This window comes from Anopheles funestus (assembly GCF_943734845.2).
Source record: "Anopheles funestus chromosome X unlocalized genomic scaffold, idAnoFuneDA-416_04 X_unloc_33, whole genome shotgun sequence".
In the NCBI taxonomy this organism is placed as follows: Eukaryota; Metazoa; Arthropoda; class Insecta; order Diptera; family Culicidae; genus Anopheles; species Anopheles funestus.
In genome coordinates, this window is record NW_026045158.1 from 1 (window position 1) to 10,000 (window position 10,000).

General features: G+C 47.5%; 1 non-coding gene across 1 annotated transcript; it reads left to right on the plus strand.

Annotated features, from left to right (window-relative positions):
- Window positions 1-9,296: 9,296 nt before the first annotated feature.
- LOC125773406 (5.8S ribosomal RNA) lies at window positions 9,297-9,454 on the plus strand. Its single transcript, XR_007420083.1, has one exon. It is a non-coding gene; the product is annotated as a 5.8S ribosomal RNA (ribosomal RNA).
- Window positions 9,455-10,000: the final 546 nt, after the last annotated feature.

A 10,000-nucleotide genomic window follows, 5' to 3' on the forward strand; every position in this document is an offset into this window, starting at 1 on the left:
AAAAATTTTTTCAAAAAGTAACCAAATCGTGATCAGAACTCACTATAGACCATAAAAAGTGAAATCCGATGGTCATTTGCAACACTTGGTCAATCGAGAAAAATTTCACTTTTTACTAGAGTCGGGTACCCTGAACGAAAAATCGCTCAAGTGATGGTTTTTGGCCAATAACTCGAATACTAGACGTCGGAGGGGGTGCCGTAGAACAATTTTTTTCGTACGCCCTTGAAATTACCTTTCGAATGATATATAGTGGTTTTTTGGTCAAAACAGTGACCCCGAGACTAGTAACCCTCCATACACAAAAACCGCCTACAAAAAAACTTTGTTTTTGAAAAATTTGAAAAGTTCAAAAAAATTTTTTTTTCAAAAACTACTAAAACGTGATAAGAACTTACTATAGACCATAAAAAAGTGATATCCGATGATAATTTGCAAAAGTTGGTAACTAGTAAAAAAATTTCACTTTTTTACTAGAGTCGGTGCAACGAGAAAAAAAAAGGTCCGTGATGGAGAAAAATGGCACGTTTTCCACGCCTGTACGCTTTCGTTTACTATATAGGGGGTAGGTGAGCCAGAAGCCATGATTTTGAACTGAGTATGTATCTTTATGAATTGGACCCTTCTAAATCGATTGAGACTACCCCCCAGGACGATCGGACGACTGCTTTCTGGCTCAAAATGTGTGTTTTTAGATTTTGATCGTCAATTATGCGAGAAAAAATCGATTAGAAGTAAAGATACGAAATGCTTGGTCTAAGTTGGGAAACGACTTCGGATATTTGTTGGACGTTGTCGTAAAAGGTCCGAGGACCAAGGAAAAGTGATTTCCAAGTGGAATTATTGCACTATTAGTCGACTGGTAAGATGTGAAATTAGTAGAACTTACCATACAGTTTGCGAAGTTGAAGCAATCGGTTGGTGAATATGGTACTGTCTGTCCAATTTGGTGGTCAGAATGAGTAAACGATGTTGATGATGGATAGACGTTCCGATTGCCCCCGATCGGGGAACATATAGTGGTCTTTAAGGTCCAAGTACCTAGTTTTGGTAAGCAGAACTGAGAGTTAAAGGATGAAAGTCGGCCATTCCTAATATCATCCTATCGTGGTTCGCGAGTTGTTTGAGGACCGGAGCAGCTCGCGATGAAACGGTCCTAGGGTATTGGTTATCCATCCAAGGAAGAGTAAATGCGATCCTAGATGTGTGTCGTTGGCCGTTCTACCCGGTATCGCCTATCGATGAGAGATATCGACGGGCATGCCTTACTCGAAAGTTGAATTCTAGGATCGATGGTCAAACAGACCTATGAGCGATAACCAAACTGAACACGTATTGATGTCGGCTTTTCCTATCATTTGATGCCGCAGGTTGTTTAGGGACCGGAGCAACTTGCGGCCGAGACGGTCCCGGGGGTTTCTTTCTCCAAGGAGTGGAAACTATTAAGCAAGAGTTGTAGCAAGATACGATCCTCTGATGTGTCGTTGGCCGTTCATGCGGTATCGCCTGTCGATGAGATATCCGATGGGCATGCCTTACTCTACCGACCTTCTAATTGAGAGTATTAATCAGGGATCGATGGTCAAACAGACCTATGAGCGATAAACCAAACTGAACACCGTATTGATGTCGGCATTTCCTATCATTTGTCGCAGGTTGTTTAGGGACCGGAGCAGCTTGCGACCGAGACGGTCGCCCCGGGGGTTTCTTTCTCCAAGGAGAAGAAACGATTAAGCAAAAGTTGTAGCAAGATACGATCCTCTGATGTGTCGTTGGCACGTTCAAAGCGGTATCGCCTGTCGATGAGATATCGATGGGCATGCCTTACTCTCCCGACTGGATTACTGAAGAGTTTAATCAGGGAATCGATGGTCAAACAGACCAATGAGCGATAAACCAAACTGAACACATATTGATGTCGGCATTTCCTATCATTTGTCCGCAGGTTGTTTAGGGACCGGAGCAGCTTGCGACCGAGACGGTCCCCGGGGGTTTCTTTCTCTAAGGAGTGGAAACGATTAAGCAAAAGTCGTAGCAATAATCGATCACCTGATGTGTCGTTGGCCGTTCTTGCGGTATCGCCTGTCGATGAGATATCGATGGGCATGCCTTACTCTCCTGACTGTTTAATTGAGTTATAATCAGGGATCGATGGTCAAAAAGACCTATGAGCGATAAACCAAAACTGAACACGTATTGATGTCGGCATTTCCTATCATTTGTCGCAGGTTGTTTGGGGACGCGAGCAGCTTGCGACCGAGACGGTCCCTTCCCGAAAGATGGTGAACCGAGTCGTCTGGCGTAAAAACCGGACGACTCGAAAGGGGCTTGACCCTTTCAAGTGAGCGATAATCACATTCTACGCTCAGTTCGACAGCTACAAGGCAATCACTCGCTATGTTCAGAGCTAATACATGCAACATGCCGGCATTGTTTCCACCGACGCATGGATTCAAGACTGGTGCACTTATTAGTTAAACCGTTCGCCTCCGGGTGTTTCGAGTTCAAGTCTGGATGAGGATTGATCTTGCTGGTAATAGCTTGAGCCCTTAAGGGGTCGAAGCGTACATCCTGAGACCATGTACAACATATTACCAAATCGGCACCATGGGTTCTGGTGCAAGTGATGTAACCGTGAAAGATGTTGAGGGTGCAAGTGATGTAACCGTGAAAGATGTTGAGCAGCCCAACATCGGTTTACACACGCATAATAGGAAGGCAGCGCTGTCGACTGGTCAGTCGTGTAAGAAGTGTGCATTATCGATCACAAATATATTGGTGATCTGTAGGTTGCGCATACACCATGCCCGGTGTAAAGTGCCGTGGTCCCCCCCGGGGGGCTGCATCAAACCGTTCGCCACGCGAACTACCCAATGGAACGAACTCGATGCATTTAATAAGAAGAAGAGATGATAATGAAACACGGTCGATTTAAGAGTTGAAAACGTTGAAATGCCTATAAGCAAGTCTTAAGTTGGTGGTGACCGTTACGCCCCAACAAATTGGTGCCTTACCCTACACCAAAGAGCCATTCAACATGGTTCAAGTGAGCGATAATCACGCTCTACGCTCAGTTCGACAGCTGCAAGGCAATCACTCGCTAAGTTCAGAGCTAATACATGCAACACGCCGGCATTGTTTCCACCGACGCATGGATTCAAGACTGGTGCACTTATTAGTTAAACCGTTCGCCTCCGGGTGTTTCGAGTTCAAGTCTGGATGAGGATTGTTCTTGCTGGTAATAGCTTGAGCCCCTGAATAAGGGGCCGAAGCGTACATCTTGAGTAAATGTACAACATATTACCAAATCGGCACCGTGGGTTCTGGTGCAAGTGATGTAACCGTGAAAGATGTTGAGCAGCCCAACATCGGTTTACACACGCATAATAGGAAGGCAGCGCTGTCGACTGGTCAGTCGTGTAAGAAGTGTGCATTATCGATCTCCAATATATGAGCTCAGTATGACAGCCCAATTGGTAATCCTCGGGACCTCCAGAAAGGAAGCTGGATGAGGATTACCAAATCGAAAGTTGATAAGTGTAGTGGTACCACTTAGTCAACTTGTATCCCGAAAGATGGTGAACCGAGTCGTCTGGCGTAAAAACCGGACGACTCGAAAGGGCTTGACCCTTTCAAGTGAGCGATAATCACGCTCTACGCTCAGTTCGACAGCTGCAAGGCAATCACTCGCTAAGTTCAGAGCTAATACATGCAACACGCCGGCATTGTTTCCACCGACGCATGGATTCAAGACTGGTGCACTTATTAGTTAAACCGTTCGCCTCCGGGTGTTTCGAGTTCAAGTCTGGATGAGGATTGTTCTTGCTGGTAATAGCTTGAGCCCCTGAATAAGGGGTCGAAGCGTACATCTTGAGACCATGTACAACATATTACCAAATCGGCACCATGGGTTCGGGTGCAAGTGATGTAACCGTGAAAGATGTTGAGCAGCCCAACATCGGTTTACACACGCATAATAGGAAGGCAGCGCTGTCGACTGGTCAGTCGTGTAAGAAGTGTGCATTATCGATCACAAATATATTGGTGATCTGTAGGTTGCGCATACACCATGCCCGGTGTAAAGTGCCGTGGTCCCCCCGGGGGGCTGCATCAAACCGTTCGCCACGCGAACTACCCAATGGAAACGAACTCGATGCATTTAATAAGAAGAAGAGATGATAATGAAACACGGTCGATTTAAGAGTTGAAAACGTTGAAATGCCTATAAGCAAGTCTTAAGTTGGTGGTTTCGTTGTGCCCCAACAAATTGGTGCCTTACCCTACACCAAAGAGCCATTCAACATGGTTCAAGTGAGCGATAATCACGCTCTACGCTCAGTATGACAGCTGCAAGGCAATCACTCGCTAAGTTCAGAGCTAATACATGCAACACGCCGGCATTGTTTCCACCGACGCATGGATTCAAGACTGGTGCACTTATTAGTTAAACCGTTCGCCTCCAGGTGTTTCGAGTTCAAGTCTGGATGAGGATTGTTCTTGCTGGTAATAGCTTGAGCCCCTGAATAAGGGGCCGAAGCGTACATCTTGAGAGTAAATGTACAACATATTACCAAATCGGCACCGTGGGTTCTGGTGCAAGTGATGTAACCATGAAAGATGTTGAGCAGCCCAACATCGGTTTACACACGCATAAGGGGTTTATTGTTATCTGTAGGTTGCGCATACACCATACCCGGTGTAAAGTGCCGTGGTCCCCCAGGGGGCTGCATCAAAACGTTCGCCATGCGAACTACCCAATGGAACGAACTCGATGTATTGAAAGAGATGAACAATTAATAGCGAGAATAGGGGCCCGGAAGCAATTCCGCGGCCCTACGGTCGATTCAAGAGTTGAAACGTTGTACAATCGTGGATAGCACCTAGTGCTAATATGGTGAGAGATAATGTGTGAGGAAATTTAGTTTCCTAAAGTTTAGTTAGTGGTTTCCGTTGTGCCCTAACAAACTTAAAGTTGGTGGTGACCGTTACACCCCAACAAATTGGTGCCTTACCCAACACCAAAGAGCCATTCCATATGGTTCTAGAGAGAGAGAGTTGTGTGGAAATTTATTTCCCACTAAGCGAGTGTGTGTCTGTAGTGGAACGAATTCTGGTTGATCCTACCAGTAATATACGCTTGTCTCAAAGGTTAAGCCATGCATGTCTAAGTACAAACATAAATGAATGTGAAACCGCATAAGGCTCAGTATAACAGCTATAATTCACAAGATCATCCTACCACTAGTTACTTGGATAACTGTGGAAAATCCAGAGCTAATACATGCAACATGCCGGGACTGTTGCCCTCGCGGGTAGCTGAACTGGTGCACTTATTAGTTAAACCAATCGCCTCCGGGCGGCTTGAGTTGAAGTCTGGATAAGGACGCAGATCGTATGGTCGCTTGTCGACTGACGACAGATCTTTCAAATGTCTGCCCTATCAACTATTGATGGTAGTGTAGAGGACTACCATGGTTGCGACGGGTAACGGGGAATCAGGGTTCGATTCCGGAGAGGGAGCCTGAGAAATGGCTACCACATCCAAGGAAGGCAGCAGGCGCGTAAATTACCCAATCCCAGTACGGGGAGGTAGTGACGAGAAATAACAATATGGACCTCTCTAACGATGGTCCATAATTGGAATGAGTTGAGTATAAATCCTTCAACAAGGATCAAGTGGAGGGCAAGTCTGGTGCCAGCAGCCGCGGTAATTCCAGCTCCACTAGCGTATATTAAAGTTGTTGCGGTTAAAACGTTCGAAGTTGATTGCCCGTCCAGACACGTGACCGCCACGGGCGCCCGGTTACACGCCGGGGCCGTTCGTGCGCGCGCTCACGGCTGCGACTCACAATGGTGTACTTGGGCGTTACTCTGTGAACGAGTACCGTGCTACCGGTTAACTCCGGCACGGGCTCCTCATGGTGCTCAAGATACTCACATTTACCTTGAACAAATTAGAGTGCTCAAAGCAGGCTAAGACAAAGCGTCCGGCCCCCCCGTGGGGTTGGCGTTGGCCGAGAATAATCTTGCATGGAATAATGGAATATGACCTCGGTTTATACGATTTCGTTGGTTTGTCAGAAACCTAGAGGTAATGATTAACAGAAGTAGTTGGGGGCATTGGTATTACGGCGCGAGAGGTGAAATTCGTAGACCGTCGTAGGACCAACTGAAGCGAAAGCGTTTGCCATGGATGCTTTCTTTAATCAAGAACGAAAGTTAGAGGATCGAAGGCGATTAGATACCGCCCTAGTTCTAACCGTAAACGATGCCAATTAGCAATTGGGAGACGCTACCCCTATTCGGTGCTCTCAGTCGCTTCCGGGAAACCAAAATCGGGTTCCGGGGGAAGTATGGTTGCAAAGTTGAAACTTAAAGGAATTGACGGAAGGGCACCACAAGAAGTGGAGCTTGCGGCTTAATTTGACTCAACACGGGAAAATTTACCAGGTCCAAACTTATCGAGGTAAGACAGATTGATAGCTCTTTCTCAAATTTAAGGGTAGTGGTGCATGGCCGTTCTTAGTTCGTGGAATGATTTGTCTGGTTAATTCCGATAACGAACGTGACTCAAACATGCTAACTAGAACGCTGTCAGCAGTGCGCCTCCGGGCGCACCTGACGTTACAGCCGGGCGGCGCCTTCACGGGCGGTCGTCGGCTACGTTTGCCCTGCTTAGCGGGACAACTTGTGTTTAGCAAGCTGAGAATGAGCGATAACAGGTCCGTGATGCCCTTAGATGTTCTGGGCTGCACGCGTGCTACAATGTGGGTCGCAGCGTGTTCTCGCCAATAGGCGCCCCCATTCCGAGAGGAACGGGAAATCACTAAAATGCCCATCTAGTCGGGATTGGGGACTGCAACGGTCCCATGAACCTGGAATTTCTAGTAAGCACTAGTCATTAGCTAGTGCTGATTACGTCCCTGCCCTTTGTACACACCGCCCGTCGCTACTACCGATGGATTATTTAGTGAGGTTTCTGGAGGCTTACCTTCCGCGGTTCCTTCGTGAGCTGCAGCTGGCATGGCTGAAGTTGACCGAACTTGATGATTTAGAGGAAGTAAAAGTCGTAACAAGGTTTCCGTAGGTGAACCTGCGGAAGGATCATTACTGATGATCGTCCGCGAGTGACCAACCATGGGCTGCCTTCGGTGTAGCTCGGTCGCTCGCTTGCTATGTGTCAGAATTTGTTGAAAGCCAACTCGTTCGTTGTACACTTTGATGGGTGACCATCACTGTGTCTCCGTGCCGAGCTAGATCTCCCCTAGCCGTAAGGCACTTGAACGCCCCTTCGACGACGAGTTGCATGTGTGTGGTATGTGTCAGAATCTGGTGAAGCTTTCTGCATGTGATGTGCCTTGTGTGGATCCGTGGCCATTGCATTGTGTCTGGTGCTTAGATACCCAGACACTTAGAACGCTTGCGCGGAAAGCAAACTCGATCGTTGTACACTTTGATGGGTGACCATCACTGTGTCTCCGTGCCGTGCTAGATCCCCCCTAGCCGTAAGGCACTTTGAACGCCCCTTCGACGACGAGTTACAAGAGTGTGGTATGTGTCAGAATCTGGTGAAGCTTTCTGCATGTGATGTGCCTTGTGTGGATCCGTGGCCATTGCATTGTGTCTGGTGTGTAGGTACCCAGACACTTAGAACGCTTGCGCGGAAAGCAAACTCGATCGTTGTACACTTTGATGGGCAACCATCACTGTGTCTCCGTGCCGTGCTAGATCTCCCCTAGCCGTAAGGCACTTTGAACGCCCCTTCGACGACGAGTTACAAGAGTGTGGTATGTGTCATAATCTGGTGAAGCTTTCTGCATGTGATGTGCCTTGTGTGGATCCGTGGCCATTGCATTGTGTCTGGTGTGTAGGTACCCAGACACTTAAGCAAACTCGATCGTTGTACACTGTGATGGGCGAGCATCACTGTGTCTCCGTGCCGTGTAAGAGCTCCCCCTGGCCATCAGGCACTTGAAAGGTCCTTCGACGACGAGTTACAATAGTGGTGTGTTAGATACGTCAGGTGATGGTATCTACTGTTGTGCAATACGTATCCGGCCACGGCACGGAACGAACGGGAACTGTGGTGCAGACATACAAAGAGTTAAGCCTATTAGTCATTAACTCTAAGGACGGGGCCATGGGGCGGTACGCAAAGGATACGGATGAGCGAGTATGCAGGCCCAATACTCAATAGCTCGATCCGATCCAAGCACATGAGTTGACTGCGGCGCCAGGTTAACCAATGTGCTAGATTCTATTTGGCCAGTAGAATCTTGTGTCTTATGCGATTTGATACCAAGACACCAGAACGAAAGTTAGTTGAAGAGTTATTAAACTCTTATGAAGTATGGTTGTGCAATCACAACTTATGACTTTAACCTATAAAGTGGATATGGACTTGCAATTATAACATGGAATCTCTACACACCCCATGAGCTCGATCCAATCCACGCACACGAGTTGCCTGAGTAGCGACAGGTATACCGATGTGCAATACGTATCCGGCCACGGCACGGAACGAACGGGAACTGTGGTGCAGACATACAAAGAGTTAAGCCTACTAGTCATTAACTCTAAGGACGGGGCCATGGGGCGGTACGCAAAGGATACGGATGAGCGAGTATGCAGGCCCAATACTCAATAGCTCGATCCGATCCAAGCACATGAGTTGACTGCGGCGCCAGGTTAACCAATGTGCTAGATTCTATTTGGCCAGTAGAATCTTGTGTCTTACGCGATTTGATACCAAGACACCAGAACGAAAGTTAGTTGAAGAGTGATTAAACTCTTATGAAGAATGGTTGTGCAATCACAACTTATGACTTTAACCTATAAAGTGGATATGGACTATCAATTATAACATGGGGCACACACCATGTTCTCGATCCAATCCACGCACACGAGTTGCCTGAGTAGCGACAGGTATACCGATGTGCAATACGTATCCGGCCATAGGCACGGAACGAACAGGAACTGTGGTGCAGACATACAAGGGCCATGGGGCGGTACGCAAAGGATACGGATGAGCGAGTATGCAGGCCCAATACTCAATAGCTCGATCCGATCCAAGCACATGAGTTGACTGCGGCGTCAGGTTAACCGATGTGCTAAGAGAGTTGTTCCTGGGCCTTCAAAGTGACTTCAAAACTATCTTAGCGAATGGTGGCCATGGGCGTAGACATGAGCCACAAGTCACAAGGCCTGGGACTATTGGGTAATAAAGACAACTTAGTCAGAAAGTTAGTCTTTGGACGTACCACCGGGATTGTGTTACATTGGGAACCTTACTATAAAACCCTAGGCAGGGGATCACTCGGCTCATGGATCGATGAAGACCGCAGCTAAATGCGCGTCACAATGTGAACTGCAGGACACATGAACACCGATAAGTTGAACGCATATTGCGCGTCGGACGATTAAACCCGGCCGATGCACACATTCTTGAGTGCCTATCAATTCCTTGATATACAACAAACCAAACTTCAGGGTGGAGCGTGCCACAATAGAACACTATGGCGAGCAGCCCGTCTAGTGTCGTGGGGGAAACACGCTTCCACACTGTGCATAATGGCGTGCTCGGGACCTTTGTTGGGACCGCAGGGCGCTGAAAGTAAAGGGGTGAACCGCATAAATCGCACGCACGTAAACGCGCACACACACAAATAGAGTGAGACGTATCGTAGGATACCGCTAAGAGTACGTTGTGAAACATGGGGAAATTCAATCGAAAACCTCTTTGATGTCCAAGATTTCGTTGACCGTATCCGTCGTAATACTGGATCAACGTGCTTGGGGGAAAACGTCAAAGGGTTTTATAATAGTGGTGCATGATTAACCCATCGATGCCCGAGGGGAACATGTTGTCCAATACAATAGTGGTGCAGTTGGCTCGACATGCTCGGGGGGAGACATCGTGGGTCCAAGTCGACCAAGTCGACCGGGAGTTGTTGTTGAGAGATCGAATCAAAACGATGCCGAGCGGAACTCGTTGTCCTTA